This window comes from Oncorhynchus mykiss, unplaced genomic scaffold (assembly GCF_013265735.2).
Source record: "Oncorhynchus mykiss isolate Arlee unplaced genomic scaffold, USDA_OmykA_1.1 un_scaffold_863, whole genome shotgun sequence".
Lineage (NCBI taxonomy): Eukaryota > Metazoa > Chordata > Actinopteri > Salmoniformes > Salmonidae > Oncorhynchus > Oncorhynchus mykiss.
Genome location: NW_023494310.1, coordinates 1 through 15068, shown reverse-complemented (window position 1 = coordinate 15068; position 15068 = coordinate 1). Strand labels below are relative to the sequence as shown.

Genomic DNA, 15068 nt, shown 5'->3' with positions numbered 1-15068 from the left:
CATCAAATTTGACACTGATGTTGAAACCACCGTTCCAAAATATATGTATGGTCTGAAATTCTACAACCCCTGAGACAAAAAGATTGATTTCATTCTAAAGTAATACATATCGATATGGACCTTAAGATGTGGTATCCACCTTGACAAAAGTATGTATTGTGTGAAAGTCCAGAACGACAGAGAATTAATTTTCACTTCAGCCAACACTCTTTTTAAAAGCTTTGCTGCCCCGTGTGAGGATCGAACTCACGACCTTCAGATTATGAGACTGACGCGCTACCTACTGCGCTAACGAGGCCCTTCATGTAAAAATGTCCAAAAAGAAGAAAAAAAAATATTGATACCGAACATCAAATTTTGACACTGATGTTGAAACCACCGTTCCAAAATATATGTATGGTCTGAAATTCTACAACCCCTGAGACAAAAAGATTGATTTCATTCTAAAGTAATACATATCGATATGGACCTTAAGATGTGGTATCCACCTTGACAAAAGTATGTATTGTGTGAAAGTCCAGAACGACAGTGAATTCATTTTCACTTCATCTTCAGCCAACACTCTTTTTAAAAGCTTTGCTGCCCCGTGTGAGGATCGAACTCACGACCTTCAGATTATGAGACTGACGCGCTACCTACTGCGCTAACGAGGCCCTTCATGTAAAAATGTCCAAAAGAAGAAAAAAAATATATTGATACCGAACATCAAATTTTGACACTGAGTTGAACCACCGTCCAAAATATATGTATGGTCTGAAATTCTACAACCCCTGAGACAAAAATTGATTTCATTCTAAAGTAATACATATCGATATGGACCTTAAGATGTGGTATCCACCTTGACAAAAGTATGTATTGTGTGAAAGTCCAGAACGACAGTGAATTAATTTTCACTTCAGCCAACACTGTCTTTTTAAAAGCTTTGCTGCCCCGTGTGAGGATCGAACTCACGACCTTCAGATTATGAGACTGACGCGCTACCTACTGCGCTAACGAGGCCCTTCTTGTAAAAATGTCCAAAAAGAAAAAAAAAAAATATTGATACCGAACATCAAATTTTGACACTGATGTTGAAACCACCGTTCCAAAATATATGTATGGTCTGAAATTCTACAACCCCTGAGACAAAAAGATTGATTTCATTCTAAAGTAATACATATCGATATGGACCTTAAGATGTGGTATCCACCTTGACAAAAGTATGTATTGTGTGAAAGTCCAGAACGACAGTGAATTCATTTTCACTTCATCTTCAGCCAACACTCTTTTAAAAGCTTTGCTGCCCCGTGTGAGGATCGAACTCACGACCTTCAGATTATGAGACTGACGCGCTACCTACTGCGCTAACGAGGCCCTTCTTGTAAAAATGTCCAAAAAGAAGAAAAAAATATATTGATACCGAACATCAAATTTTGAAACCACCGTGCCAAAATATATGTATGGTCTGAAATTCTACAACCCCTGAGACAAAAAGATTGATTTCATTCTAAAGTAATACATATCGATATGGACCTTAAGATGTGGTATCCACCTTGACAAAAGTATGTATTGTGTGAAAGTCCAGAACGACAGTGAATTCATTTCACTTCATCTTCAGCCAACACTCTTTTTAAAAGCTTTGCTGCCCCGTGTGAGGATCGAACTCACGACCTTCAGATTATGAGACTGACGCGCTACCTACTGCGCTAACGAGGCCCTTCTTGTAAAAATGTCCAAAAAGAAGAAAAAAATATATTGATACCGAACATCAAATTTTTGAAACCACCGTGCCAAAATATATGTATGGTCTGAAATTCTACAACCCCTGAGACAAAAAGATTGATTTCATTCTAAAGTAATACATATCGATATGGACCTTAAGATGTGGTATCCACCTTGACAAAAGTATGTATTGTGTGAAAGTCCAGAACGACAGTGAATTCATTTTCACTTCATCTTCAGCCAACACTCTTTTTAAAAGCTTTGCTGCCCCGTGTGAGGATCGAACTCACGACCTTCAGATTATGAGACTGACGCGCTACCTACTGCGCTAACGAGGCCCTTCTTGTAAAATGTCCAAAAAGAAGAAAAAAAATATATGATACCGAACATCAAATTTTGAAACCACCGTGCCAAAATATATGTATGGTCTGAAATTCTACAACCCTGAGACAAAAAGATTGATTTCATTCTAAAGTAATACATATCGATATGGACCTTAAGATGTGGTATCCACCTTGACAAAAGTATGTATTGTGTGAAAGTCCAGAACGACAGTGAATTCATTTTCACTTCATCTTCAGCCAACACTCTTTTAAAAGCTTTGCTGCCCCGTGTGAGGATCGAACTCACGACCTTCAGATTATGAGACTGACGCGCTACCTACTGCGCTAACGAGGCCCTTCTTGTAAAAATGTCAAAAAGAAGAAAAAAAAATATTGATACCGAACATCAAATTTTTGAAACCACCGTGCCAAAATATATGTATGGTCTGAAATTCTACAACCCCTGAGACAAAAAGATTGATTTCATTCTAAAGTAATACATATCGATATGGACCTTAAGATGTGGTATCCACCTTGACAAAAGTATGTATTGTGTGAAAGTCCAGAACGACAGTGAATTAATTTTCACTTCATCTTCAGCCAACACTCTTTTTAAAAGCTTTGCTGCCCCGTGTGAGGATCGAACTCACGACCTTCAGATTATGAGACTGACGCGCTACCTACTGCGCTAACGAGGCCTTCATGTAAAAATGTCCAAAAAGAAGAAAAAAATATATGATACCGAACATCAAATTTTGACACTGATGTTGAAACCACCGTCCAAAATATATGTATGGTCTGAAATTCTACAACCCCTGAGACAAAAATATTGATTTCATTCTAAAGTAATACATATCGATATGGACCTTAAGATGTGGTATCCACCTTGACAAAAGTATGTATTGTGTGAAAGTCCAGAACGACAGAGAATTAATTTCACTTCAGCCAACACTGTCTTTTTAAAAGCTTTGCTGCCCCGTGTGAGGATCGAACTCACGACCTTCAGATTATGAGACTGACGCACTACCTACTGCGCTAACAAGGCCCTTCATGTAAAAATGTCCAAAAAGAAGAAAAAAAAATATTGATACCGAACATCAAATTTTGACACTGATGTTGAAACCACCGTTCCAAAATATATGTATGGTCTGAAATTCTACAACCCCTGAGACAAAAACATTGATTTCATTCTAAAGTAATACATATCGATATGGACCTTAAGATGTGGTATCCACCTTGACAAAAGTATGTATTGTGTGAAAGTCCAGAACGACAGTGAATTCATTTCACTTCATCTTCAGCCAACACTCTTTTTAAAAGCTTTGCTGCCCCGTGTGAGGATCGAACTCACGACCTTCAGATTATGAGACTGACGCGCTACCTACTGCGCTAACGAGGCCCTTCTTGTAAAAATGTCCAAAAAGAAGAAAAAAAAATATATTGATACCGAACATCAAATTTTTGAAACCACCGTGCCAAAATATATGTATGGTCTGAAATTCTACAACCCTGAGACAAAAATATGATTTCATTCTAAAGTAATACATATCGATATGGACCTTAAGATGTGGTATCCACCTTGACAAAAGTATGTATTGTGTGAAAGTCCAGAACGACAGTGAATTCATTTTCACTTCATCTTCAGCCAACACTCTTTTTAAAAGCTTTGCTGCCCCATGTGAGGATCGAACTCACGACCTTCAGATTATGAGACTGACGCGCTACCTACTGCGCTAACGAGGCCTTCTTGTAAAATGTCCAAAAAGAAGAAAAAAATATATTGATACCGAACATCAAATTTTTGAAAACCACCGTGCCAAAATATATGTATGGTCTGAAATTCTACAACCCCTGAGACAAAAAGATTGATTTCATTCTAAAGTAATACATATCGATATGGACCTTAAGATGTGGTATCCACCTTGACAAAAGTATGTATTGTGTGAAAGTCCAGAACGACAGTGAATCATTTTCACTTCATCTTCAGCCAACACTCTTTTAAAAGCTTTGCTGCCCCGTGTGAGGATCGAACTCACGACCTTCAGATTATGAGACTGACGCGCTACACTGCGCTAACGAGGCCCTTCTTGTAAAAATGTCCAAAAAGAAGAAAAAAAATATATGATACCGAACATCAAATTTTGAAACCACCGTGCCAAAATATATGTATGGTCTGAAATTCTACAAACCCTGAGACAAAAACATTGATTTCATTCTAAAGTAATACATATCGATATGGACCTTAAGATGTGGTATCCACCTTGACAAAAGTATGTATTGTGTGAAAGTCCAGAACGACAATGAATTGATTTCACTTCATCTTCAGCCAACACTCTTTTTAAAAGCTTTGCTGCCCCGTGTGAGGATCGAACTCACGACCTTCAGATTATGAGACTGACGCGCTACCTACTGCGCTAACGAGGCCCTTCTTGTAAAAATGTCCAAAAAGAAGAAAAAAAAATATTGATAACGAACATCAAATTTTTGAAACCACCGTGCCAAAATATATGTATGGTCTGAAATTCTACAACCCCTGAGACAAAAAGATTGATTTCATTCTAAAGTAATACATATCGATATGGACCTTAAGATGTGGTATCCACCTTGACAAAAGTATGTATTGTGTGAAAGTCCAGAACGACAGTGAATTCATTTTCACTTCATCTTCAGCCAACACTCTTTTTAAAAGCTTTGCTGCCCCGTGTGAGGATCGAACTCACGACCTTCAGATTATGAGACTGACGCGCTACCTACTGCGCTAACGAGGCCCTTCTTTCAAAAGTGTCCAAAAATAAGAAAAAAAAATATCGATACCGAACATCAAATTTTGAAACCACCGTGCCAAAAATATGTATGGTCTGAAATTCTACAACCCCTGAGACAAAAAGATTGATTTCATTCTAAAGTAATACATATCGATATGGACCTTAAGATGTGGTATCCACCTTGACAAAAGTATGTATTGTGTGAAAGTCCAGAACGACAGTGAATTCATTTTCACATCTTCAGCCATCACATCTTCAGCCAACACTCTTTTAAAAGCTTTGCTGCCCCATGTGAGGATCGAACTCACGACCTTCAGATTATGAGACTGACGCGCTACCTACTGCGCTAACGAGGCCCTTCTTTCAAAAGTGTCCAAAAATAAGAAAAAAAAATATCGATACCGAACATCAAATTTTTGAAACCACCGTGCCAAAATATATGTATGGTCTGAAATTCTACAACCCTGAGACAAAAATATAGATTTCATTCTAAAGTAATACATATCGATATGGACCTTAAGATGTGGTATCCACCTTGACAAAAGTATGTATTGTGTGAAAGTCCAGAACGACAGTGAATTCATTTTCACTTCATCTTCAGCCAACACTCTTTTTAAAAGCTTTGCTGCCCCATGTGAGGATCGAACTCACGACCTTCAGATTATGAGACTGACGCGCTACCTACTGCGCTAACGAGGCCCTTCTTGTAAAAATGTCCAAAAAGAAGAAAAAAAATATATTGATACCGAACATCAAATTTTGAAACCACCGTGCCAAAATATATGTATGGTCTGAAATTCTACAACCCCTGAGACAAAAAGATTGATTTCATTCTAAAGTAATACATATCGATATGGACCTTAAGATGTGGTATCCACCTTGACAAAAGTATGTATTGTGTGAAAGTCCAGAACGACAGTGAATTCATTTTCACTTCATCTTCAGCCAACACTCTTTTTAAAAGCTTTGCTGCCCCGTGTGAGGATCGAACTCACGACCTTCAGATTATGAGACTGACGCGCTACATACTGCGCTAACGAGGCCATTCTTGTAAAAATGTCCAAAAAGAAGAAAAAAAATATATTGATACCGAACATCAAATTTTTGAAACCACCGTGCCAAAATATATGTATGGTCTGAAATTCTACAACCCCTGAGACAAAAACATTGATTTCATTCTAAAGTAATACATATCGATATGGACCTTAAGATGTGGTATCCACCTTGACAAAAGTATGTATTGTGTGAAAGTCCAGAACGACAGTGAATTCATTTTCACTCATCTTCAGCCATCACTTCATCTTCAGCCAACACTCTTTTTAAAAGCTTTGCTGCCCATGTGAGGATCGAACTCACGACCTTCAGATTATGAGACTGACGCGCTACCTACTGCGCTAACGAGGCCCTTCTTGTAAAAATGTCCAAAAAGAAGAAAAAAAATATATTGATACCGAACATCAAATTTTTGAAACCACCGTGCCAAAATATATGTATGGTCTGAAATTCTACAACCCCTGAGACAAAAAGATTGATTTCATTCTAAAGTAATACATATCGATATGGACCTTAAGATGTGGTATCCACCTTGACAAAAGTATGTATTGTGTGAAAGTCCAGAACGACAGTGAATTCATTTTCACTTCATCTTCAGCCAACACTCTTTTTAAAAGCTTTGCTGCCCCGTGTGAGGATCGAACTCACGACCTTCAGATTATGAGACTGACGCGCTACCTACTGCGCTAACAAGGCCCTTCTTTCAAAAGTGTCCAAAAATAAGAAAAAAAAATATCGATACCGAACATCAAATTTTGAAACCACCGTGCCAAAATATATGTATGGTCTGAAATTCTACAACCCCTGAGACAAAAATATAGATTTCATTCTAAAGTAATACATATCGATATGGACCTTAAGATGTGGTATCCACCTTGACAAAAGTATGTATTGTGTGAAAGTCCAGAACGACAGTGAATTCATTTTCACTTCATCTTCAGCCAACACTCTTTTTAAAAGCTTTGCTGCCCCATGTGAGGATCGAACTCACGACCTTCAGATTATGAGACTGACGCGCTACCTACTGCGCTAACGAGGCCCTTCTTGTAAAAATGTCCAAAAAGAAGAAAAAAAATATATGATACCGAACATCAAATTTTTGAAACCACCGTGCCAAAATATATGTATGGTCTGAAATTCTACAACCCCTGAGACAAAAAGATTGATTTCATTCTAAAGTAATACATATCGATATGGACCTTAAGATGTGGTATCCACCTTGACAAAAGTATGTATTGTGTGAAAGTCCAGAACGACAGTGAATTCATTTTCACTTCATCTTCAGCCATCACTTCATCTTCAGCCAACACTCTTTTAAAAGCTTTGCTGCCCCATGTGAGGATCGAACTCACGACCTTCAGATTATGAGACTGACGCGCTACCTACTGCGCTAACGAGGCCCTTCTTTCAAAAGTGTCCAAAAATAAGAAAAAAAAATATCGATACCGAACATCAAATTTTTGAAACCACCGTGCCAAAATATATGTATGGTCTGAAATTCTACAACCCCTGAGACAAAAAGATTGATTTCATTCTAAAGTAATACATATCGATATGGACCTTAAGATGTGGTATCCACCTTGACAAAAGTATGTATTGTGTGAAAGTCCAGAACGACAGTGAATTCATTTTCACTTCATCTTCAGCCAACACTCTTTTTAAAAGCTTTGCTGCCCCGTGTGAGGATCGAACTCACGACCTTCAGATTATGAGACTGACGCGCTACCTACTGCGCTAACGAGCCTTCTTGTAAAATGTCCAAAAAGAAGAAAAAAAAATATATTGATACCGAACATCAAATTTTTGAAACCACCGTGCCAAAATATATGTATGGTCTGAAATTCTACAACCCCTGAGACAAAAACATTGATTTCATTCTAAAGTAATACATATCGATATGGACCTTAAGATGTGGTATCCACCTTGACAAAAGTATGTATTGTGTGAAAGTCCAGAACGACAGTGAATTCATTTTCACTTCATCTTCAGCCATCACTTCATCTTCAGCCAACACTCTTTTAAAAGCTTTGCTGCCCCATGTGAGGATCGAACTCACGACCTTCAGATTATGAGACTGACGCGCTACCTACTGCGCTAACGAGGCCCTTCTTGTAAAAATGTCCAAAAAGAAGAAAAAAAAATATTGATACCGAACATCAAATTTTTGAAACCACCGTGCCAAAATATATGTATGGTCTGAAATTCTACAACCCCTGAGACAAAAAGATTGATTTCATTCTAAAGTAATACATATCGATATGGACCTTAAGATGTGGTATCCACCTTGACAAAAGTATGTATTGTGTGAAAGTCCAAAACGACAGTGAATTCATTTTCACTTCATCTTCAGCCAACACTCTTTTTAAAAGCTTTGCTGCCCCGTGTGAGGATCGAAATCACGACCTTCAGATTATGAGACTGACGCGCTACCTACTGCGCTAACGAGGCCCTTCTTGTAAAAATGTCCAAAAAGAAGAAAAAAAAATATGATACCGAACATCAAATTTTTAAACCACCGTGCCAAAATATATGTATGGTCTGAAATTCTACAACCCCTGAGACAAAAAGATTGATTTCATTCTAAAGTAATACATATCGATATGGACCTTAAGATGTGGTATCCACCTTGACAAAAGTATGTATTGTGTGAAAGTCCAGAACGACAGTGAATTCATTTTCACTTCATCTTCAGCCAACACTCTTTTTAAAAGCTTTGCTGCCCCGTGTGAGGATCGAACTCACGACCTTCAGATTATGAGACTGACGCGCTACCTACTGCGCTAACGAGGCCCTTCTTGTAAAAATGTCCAAAAAGAAGAAAAAAAAATATTGATACCGAACATCACATTTTTGAAACCACCGTGCCAAAATATATGTATGGTCTGAAATTCTACAACCCCTGAGACAAAAAGATTGATTTCATTCTAAAGTAATACATATCGATATGGACCTTAAGATGTGGTATCCACCTTGACAAAAGTATGTATTGTGTGAAAGTCCAGAACGACAGAAAATTAATTTTCACTTCAGCCAACACTGTTTTTTTAAAAGCTTTGCTGCCCGTGTGAGGATCGAACTCACGACCTTCAGATTATGAAACTGACACGCTACCTACTGCGCTAACGAGGCCCTTCAGCAAAATGTCCAAAAAGAAGAAAAAAAAATATCGATACCGAACATCAAATTTGACATGATGTTGAAACCACCGTTCCAAAATATATGTATGGTCTGAAATTCTACAACCCTGAGACAAAAATATAGATTTCATTCTAAAGTAATACATATCGATATGGACCTTAAGATGTGGTATCCACCTTGACAAAAGTATGTATTGTGTGAAAGTCCAGAACGACAGTGAATTCATTTTCACTTCATCTTCAGCCAACACTCTTTTTAAAAGCTTTGCTGCCCCATGTGAGGATCGAACTCACGACCTTCAGATTATGAGACTGACGCGCTACCTACTGCGCTAACGAGGCCCTTCTTGTAAAAATGTCCAAAAAAGAAAAAAAAATATATTGATACCGAACATCAAATTTTTGAAACCACCGTGCCAAAATATATGTATGGTCTGAAATTCTACAACCCCTGAGACAAAAAGATTGATTTCATTCTAAAGTAATACATATCGATATGGACCTTAAGATGTGGTATCCACCTTGACAAAAGTATGTATTGTGTGAAAGTCCAGAACGACAGTGAATTCATTTTCACTTCATCTTCAGCCATCTTCATCTTCAGCAACACTCTTTTTAAAAGCTTTGCTGCCCCATGTGAGGATCGAACTCACGACCTTCAGATTATGAGACTGACGCGCTACCTACTGCGCTAACGAGGCCCTTCTTTCAAAAGTGTCCAAAAATAAGAAAAAAAAATATCGATACCGAACATCAAATTTTTGAAACCACCGTGCCAAAATATATGTATGGTCTGAAATTCTACAACCCCTGAGACAAAAATATAGATTTCATTCTAAAGTAATACATATCGATATGGACCTTAAGATGTGGTATCCACCTTGACAAAAGTATGTATTGTGTGAAAGTCCAGAACGACAGTGAATTCATTTTCACTTCATCTTCAGCCAACACTCTTTTTAAAAGCTTTGCTGCCCCGTGTGAGGATCGAACTCACGACCTTCAGATTATGAGACTGACGCGCTACCTACTGCGCTAACGAGGCCCTTCTTGCAAAATGTCCAAAAAGAAGAAAAAAAATATTGATACCGAACATCAATTTGACATGATGTTGAAACCACCGTGCCAAAATATATGTATGGTCTGAAATTCTACAACCCCTGAGACAAAAAGATTGATTTCATTCTAAAGTAATACATATCGATATGGACCTTAAGATGTGGTATCCACCTTGACAAAAGTATGTATTGTGTGAAAGTCCAGAACGACAGAGAATTAATTTCACTTCAGCCAACACTCTTTTTAAAAGCTTTGCTGCCCCGTGTGAGGATCGAACTCACGACCTTCAGATTATGAGACTGACGCGCTACCTACTGCGCTAACGAGGCCCTCTTGCAAAAATTTCCAAAAAGAAGAAAAAAAAATATTGATACCGAACATCAAATTTTGACATCATGTTGAAACCACCGTGCCAAAATATATGTATGGTCTGAAATTCTACAACCCCTGAGACAAAAAGATTGATTTCATTCTAAAGTAATACATATCGATATGGACCTTAAGATGTGGTATCCACCTTGACAAAAGTATGTATTGTGTGAAAGTCCAGAACGACAGAGAATTAATTTTCACTTCAGCCAACACTGTTTTTTTAAAGCTTTGCTGCCCCGTGTGAGGATCGAACTCACGACCTTCAGATTATGAGACTGACGCGCTACCTACTGCGCTAACGAGGCCCTTCATGCAAAAATGTCCAAAAAGAAGAAAAAAAAATATTGATACCGAACATCAAATTTGACACTGATGTTGAAACCGTGACCAAAATATATGTATGGTCTGAAATTCTACAACCCCTGAGACAAAAAGATTGATTTCATTCTAAAGTAATACATATCGATATGGACCTTAAGATGTGGTATCCACCTTGACAAAAGTATGTATTGTGTGAAAGTCCAAAACGACAGTGAATTAATTTCACTTCAGCCAACACTGTCTTTTAAAAGCTTTGCTGCCCCGTGTGAGGATCGAACTCACGACCTTCAGATTATGAGACTGACGCGCTACCTACTGCGCTAACGAGGCCCTTCATGTAAAAATGTCCAAAAAAAAGAAAAAAAAAATATTGATACCGAACATCAAATTTGACACTGATTTGAAACCACCGTGCCAAAATATATGTATGGTCTGAAATTCTACAACCCTGAGACAAAAAGATTGATTTCATTCTAAAGTAATACATATCGATATGGACCTTAAGATGTGGTATCCACCTTGACAAAAGTATGTATTGTGTGAAAGTCCAGAACGACAGAGATTCATTTTCACTTCATCTTCAGCCAACACTCTTTTTAAAAAGCTTTGCTGCCCCGTGTGAGGATCGAACTCACGACCTTCAGATTATGAGACTGACGCGCTACCTACTGCGCTAACGAGGCCCTTCTTGTAAAAATGTCCAAAAAGAAGAAAAAAAAATATTGATACCGAACATCAAATTTTTGAAACCACCGTGCCAAAATATATGTATGGTCTGAAATTCTACAACCCTGAGACAAAAAGATTGATTTCATTCTAAAGTAATACATATCGATATGGACCTTAAGATGTGGTATCCACCTTGACAAAAGTATGTATTGTGTGAAAGTCCAGAACAACAGTGAATTCATTTTCACTTCATCTTCAGCCAACACTCTTTTTAAAAGCTTTGCTGCCCCGTGTGAGGATCGAACTCACGACCTTCAGATTATGAGACTGACGCGCTACCTACTGCGCTAACGAGGCCCTTCTTTCAAAAGTGTCCAAAAATAAGAAAAAAAAATATTGATACCGAACATCAAATTTTGAAACCACCGTGCCAAAATATATGTATGGTCTGAAATTCTACAACCCCTGAGACAAAAAGATTGATTTCATTCTAAAGTAATACATATCGATATGGACCTTAAGATGTGGTATCCACCTTGACAAAAGTATGTATTGTGTGAAAGTCCAGAACGACAGTGAATTCATTTTCACTTCATCTTCAGCCAACACACTTTTTAAAAGCTTTGCTGCCCCGTGTGAGGATCGAACTCACGACCTTCAGATTATGAGACTGACGCGCTACCTACTGCGCTAACGAGGCCCTTCTTTCAAAATGTCCAAAAAGAAGAAAAAAAAAAATATTGATACCGAACATCAAATTTTTGAAACCACCGTGCCAAAATATATGTATGGTCTGAAATTCTACAACCCTGAGACAAAAAGATTGATTTCATTCTAAAGTAATACATATCGATATGGACCTTAAGATGTGGTATCCACCTTGACAAAAGTATGTATTGTGTGAAAGTCCAGAACGACAGTGAATTCATTTTCACTTCATCTTCAGCCAACACTCTTTTAAAAGCTTTGCTGCCCCGTGTGAGGATCGAACTCACGACCTTCAGATTATGAGACTGACGCGCTACCTACTGCGCTAACGAGGCCCTTCTTGCAAAAATGTCCAAAAAGAAGAAAAAAAAATATTGATACCGAACATCAAATTTGACACTGATGTTGAACCACCGTGCCAAAATATATGTATGGTCTGAAATTCTACAACCCCTGAGACAAAAAGATTGATTTCATTCTAAAGTAATACATATCGATATGGACCTTAAGATGTGGTATCCACCTTGACAAAAGTATGTATTGTGTGAAAGTCCAGAACGACAGTGAATTCATTTTCACTTCATCTTCAGCCAACACTCTTTTTAAAAGCTTTGCTGCCCCGTGTGAGGATCGAACTCACGACCTTCAGATTATGAGACTGACGCGCTACCTACTGCGCTAACGAGGCCCTTCTTGTAAAAATGTCCAAAAAGAAGAAAAAAAAATATTGATACCGAATATCAATTTTTGAAACCACCGTGCCAAAATATATGTATGGTCTGAAATTCTACAACCCCTGAGACAAAAAGATTGATTTCATTCTAAAGTAATACATATCGATATGGACCTTAAGATGTGGTATCCACCTTGACAAAAGTATGTATTGTGTGAAAGTCCAGAACGACAGTGAAAAATTTTCACTTCATCTTCAGCCAACACTCTTTTTAAAAGCTTTGCTGCCCCGTGTGAGGATCGAACTCACGACCTTCAGATTATGAGACTGACGCGCTACCTACTGCGCTAACGAGGCCCTTCTTTAAAAAGCGTCCAAAAATAAGAAAAAAAAAATATTGATACCGAACATCAAATTTTGACATATGATTGTTGAAAACCCACCGTGCCAAAATATATGTAGAACGACAGTGAATTCATTTTCACTTCATCTTCAGCCAACACTCTTTTTAAAAGCTTTGCTGCCCCGTGTGAGGATCGAACTCACGACCTTCAGATTATGAGACTGACGCGCTACCTACTGCGCTAACGAGGCCCTTCTTGCAAAATTGTCCAAAAAGAAGAAAAAAAAATATCGATACCGAACATCAAATTTTGAAACCACCGTGCCAAAATATATGTATGGTCTGAAATTCTACAACCCCTGAGACAAAAAGATTGATTTCATTCTAAAGTAATACATATCGATATGGACCTTAAGATGTGGTATCCACCTTGACAAAAGTATGTATTGTGTGAATGTCCAGAACGACAGTGAATTCATTTTCACTTCATCTTCAGCCAACACTCTTTTTAAAAGCTTTGCTGCCCCGTGTGAGGATCGAACTCACGACCTTCAGATTATGAGACTGACGCGCTACCTACTGCGCTAACAAGGCCCTTCTTTCAAAAATGTCCAAAAATAAGAAAAAAAAATATTGATACGAACATCAAATTTTGACATGATTTTGAAACCACCGTGCCCAAATATATGTATGGTCTGAAATTCTACAACCCCTGAGACAAAAAGATTGATTTCATTCTAAAGTAATACATATCGATATGGACCTTAAGATGTGGTATCCACCTTGACAAAGTATGTATTGTGTGAAAGTCCAGAACGACAGTGAATTATTTTCACTTCAGCCAACACTCTTTTTAAAAGCTTTGCTGCCCCGTGTGAGGATCGAACTCACGACCTTCAGATTATGAGACTGACGCGCTACCTACTGCGCTAACGAGGCCCTTCTTTAAAAATGTCCAAAAAGAAGAAAAAAAAATATTGATACCGAACATCAAATTTTTGAAACCACCGTGCCAAAATATATGTATGGTCTGAAATTCTACAACCCCTGAGACAAAAAGATTGATTTCATTCTAAAGTAATACATATCGATATGGACCTTAAGATGTGGTATCCACCTTGACAAAAGTATGTATTGTGTGAAAGTCCAGAACGACAGTGAATTCATTTTCACTTCATCTTCAGCCAACACTCTTTTTAAAAGCTTTGCTGACCCGTGTGAGGATCGAACTCACGACCTTCAGATTATGAGACTGACGCGCTACCTACTGCGCTAACGAGGCCCTTCTTGCAAAAAATGTCCAAAAAGAAGAAAAAAAAAATATTGATACCGAACATCAAATTTTTGAAACCACCGTGCCAAAATATATGTATGGTCTGAAATTCTACAACCCCTGAGACAAAAGATTGATTTCATTCTAAAGTAATACATATCGATATGGACCTTAAGATGTGGTATCCACCTTGACAAAAAGTATGTATTGTGTGAAAGTCCAGAACGACAGTGAACAATTTTCACTTCATCTTCAGCAACACTCTTTTTAAAGCTTTGCTGCCCCGTGTGAGGATCGAACTCACGACCTTCAGATTATGAGACTGACGCGCTACCTACTGCGCTAACGAGGCCCTCTTGTAAAAATGTCCAAAAAGAAGAAAAAAAAATATTGATACCGAACATCAAATTTTGAAACCACCGTGCCAAAATATATGTATGGTCTGAAATTCTACAACCCCTGAGACAAAAAGATTGATTTCATTCTAAAGTAATACATATCGATATGGGACCTTAAGATGTGGTATCCACCTTGACAAAAGTATGTATTGTGTGAAAGTCCAGAAACGACAGTGAATTAATTTTCACTTCAGCCAACACTGTCTTTTTAAAAGCTTTGCTGCCCCGTGTGAGGATCGAACTCACGACCTTCAGATTATGAGACTGACGCGC

General features: G+C 38.0%; 35 non-coding genes across 35 annotated transcripts; all 35 read right to left on the bottom strand.

The window, feature by feature from the left end:
• Window positions 1–225: 225 nt before the first annotated feature.
• trnam-cau lies at window positions 226–298 on the bottom strand. Its single transcript has one exon. It is a non-coding gene; the product is annotated as a tRNA-Met (tRNA).
• A 282-nt stretch (window positions 299–580) lies between these two features.
• On the bottom strand, window positions 581–653 carry trnam-cau. Its single transcript has one exon. It is a non-coding gene; the product is annotated as a tRNA-Met (tRNA).
• A 273-nt stretch (window positions 654–926) lies between these two features.
• On the bottom strand, window positions 927–999 carry trnam-cau. Its single transcript has one exon. It is a non-coding gene; the product is annotated as a tRNA-Met (tRNA).
• A 281-nt stretch (window positions 1000–1280) lies between these two features.
• trnam-cau lies at window positions 1281–1353 on the bottom strand. The gene has a single exon. It is a non-coding gene; the product is annotated as a tRNA-Met (tRNA).
• Window positions 1354–1622: 269 nt separating this feature from the next.
• trnam-cau lies at window positions 1623–1695 on the bottom strand. The gene has a single exon. It is a non-coding gene; the product is annotated as a tRNA-Met (tRNA).
• Window positions 1696–1966: 271 nt separating this feature from the next.
• trnam-cau lies at window positions 1967–2039 on the bottom strand. Its single transcript has one exon. It is a non-coding gene; the product is annotated as a tRNA-Met (tRNA).
• Window positions 2040–2306: 267 nt separating this feature from the next.
• trnam-cau lies at window positions 2307–2379 on the bottom strand. Its single transcript has one exon. It is a non-coding gene; the product is annotated as a tRNA-Met (tRNA).
• A 270-nt stretch (window positions 2380–2649) lies between these two features.
• Window positions 2650–2722, bottom strand: trnam-cau. The gene has a single exon. It is a non-coding gene; the product is annotated as a tRNA-Met (tRNA).
• A 628-nt stretch (window positions 2723–3350) lies between these two features.
• trnam-cau lies at window positions 3351–3423 on the bottom strand. Its single transcript has one exon. It is a non-coding gene; the product is annotated as a tRNA-Met (tRNA).
• Window positions 3424–3694: 271 nt separating this feature from the next.
• trnam-cau lies at window positions 3695–3767 on the bottom strand. Its single transcript has one exon. It is a non-coding gene; the product is annotated as a tRNA-Met (tRNA).
• Window positions 3768–4375: 608 nt separating this feature from the next.
• trnam-cau lies at window positions 4376–4448 on the bottom strand. The gene has a single exon. It is a non-coding gene; the product is annotated as a tRNA-Met (tRNA).
• Window positions 4449–4719: 271 nt separating this feature from the next.
• trnam-cau lies at window positions 4720–4792 on the bottom strand. Its single transcript has one exon. It is a non-coding gene; the product is annotated as a tRNA-Met (tRNA).
• Window positions 4793–5072: 280 nt separating this feature from the next.
• trnam-cau lies at window positions 5073–5145 on the bottom strand. The gene has a single exon. It is a non-coding gene; the product is annotated as a tRNA-Met (tRNA).
• A 270-nt stretch (window positions 5146–5415) lies between these two features.
• trnam-cau lies at window positions 5416–5488 on the bottom strand. The gene has a single exon. It is a non-coding gene; the product is annotated as a tRNA-Met (tRNA).
• Window positions 5489–6465: 977 nt separating this feature from the next.
• On the bottom strand, window positions 6466–6538 carry trnam-cau. Its single transcript has one exon. It is a non-coding gene; the product is annotated as a tRNA-Met (tRNA).
• Window positions 6539–6808: 270 nt separating this feature from the next.
• trnam-cau lies at window positions 6809–6881 on the bottom strand. The gene has a single exon. It is a non-coding gene; the product is annotated as a tRNA-Met (tRNA).
• Window positions 6882–7169: 288 nt separating this feature from the next.
• Window positions 7170–7242, bottom strand: trnam-cau. Its single transcript has one exon. It is a non-coding gene; the product is annotated as a tRNA-Met (tRNA).
• Window positions 7243–7873: 631 nt separating this feature from the next.
• trnam-cau lies at window positions 7874–7946 on the bottom strand. Its single transcript has one exon. It is a non-coding gene; the product is annotated as a tRNA-Met (tRNA).
• A 613-nt stretch (window positions 7947–8559) lies between these two features.
• Window positions 8560–8632, bottom strand: trnam-cau. The gene has a single exon. It is a non-coding gene; the product is annotated as a tRNA-Met (tRNA).
• A 616-nt stretch (window positions 8633–9248) lies between these two features.
• trnam-cau lies at window positions 9249–9321 on the bottom strand. The gene has a single exon. It is a non-coding gene; the product is annotated as a tRNA-Met (tRNA).
• A 286-nt stretch (window positions 9322–9607) lies between these two features.
• Window positions 9608–9680, bottom strand: trnam-cau. The gene has a single exon. It is a non-coding gene; the product is annotated as a tRNA-Met (tRNA).
• A 271-nt stretch (window positions 9681–9951) lies between these two features.
• trnam-cau lies at window positions 9952–10024 on the bottom strand. Its single transcript has one exon. It is a non-coding gene; the product is annotated as a tRNA-Met (tRNA).
• A 270-nt stretch (window positions 10025–10294) lies between these two features.
• On the bottom strand, window positions 10295–10367 carry trnam-cau. Its single transcript has one exon. It is a non-coding gene; the product is annotated as a tRNA-Met (tRNA).
• Window positions 10368–10642: 275 nt separating this feature from the next.
• trnam-cau lies at window positions 10643–10715 on the bottom strand. Its single transcript has one exon. It is a non-coding gene; the product is annotated as a tRNA-Met (tRNA).
• A 273-nt stretch (window positions 10716–10988) lies between these two features.
• On the bottom strand, window positions 10989–11061 carry trnam-cau. The gene has a single exon. It is a non-coding gene; the product is annotated as a tRNA-Met (tRNA).
• Window positions 11062–11341: 280 nt separating this feature from the next.
• trnam-cau lies at window positions 11342–11414 on the bottom strand. The gene has a single exon. It is a non-coding gene; the product is annotated as a tRNA-Met (tRNA).
• A 270-nt stretch (window positions 11415–11684) lies between these two features.
• trnam-cau lies at window positions 11685–11757 on the bottom strand. The gene has a single exon. It is a non-coding gene; the product is annotated as a tRNA-Met (tRNA).
• Window positions 11758–12027: 270 nt separating this feature from the next.
• On the bottom strand, window positions 12028–12100 carry trnam-cau. Its single transcript has one exon. It is a non-coding gene; the product is annotated as a tRNA-Met (tRNA).
• A 270-nt stretch (window positions 12101–12370) lies between these two features.
• Window positions 12371–12443, bottom strand: trnam-cau. Its single transcript has one exon. It is a non-coding gene; the product is annotated as a tRNA-Met (tRNA).
• A 280-nt stretch (window positions 12444–12723) lies between these two features.
• On the bottom strand, window positions 12724–12796 carry trnam-cau. The gene has a single exon. It is a non-coding gene; the product is annotated as a tRNA-Met (tRNA).
• A 269-nt stretch (window positions 12797–13065) lies between these two features.
• Window positions 13066–13138, bottom strand: trnam-cau. Its single transcript has one exon. It is a non-coding gene; the product is annotated as a tRNA-Met (tRNA).
• A 164-nt stretch (window positions 13139–13302) lies between these two features.
• Window positions 13303–13375, bottom strand: trnam-cau. The gene has a single exon. It is a non-coding gene; the product is annotated as a tRNA-Met (tRNA).
• Window positions 13376–13645: 270 nt separating this feature from the next.
• Window positions 13646–13718, bottom strand: trnam-cau. The gene has a single exon. It is a non-coding gene; the product is annotated as a tRNA-Met (tRNA).
• A 272-nt stretch (window positions 13719–13990) lies between these two features.
• trnam-cau lies at window positions 13991–14063 on the bottom strand. Its single transcript has one exon. It is a non-coding gene; the product is annotated as a tRNA-Met (tRNA).
• Window positions 14064–14676: 613 nt separating this feature from the next.
• trnam-cau lies at window positions 14677–14749 on the bottom strand. Its single transcript has one exon. It is a non-coding gene; the product is annotated as a tRNA-Met (tRNA).
• Window positions 14750–15068: the final 319 nt, after the last annotated feature.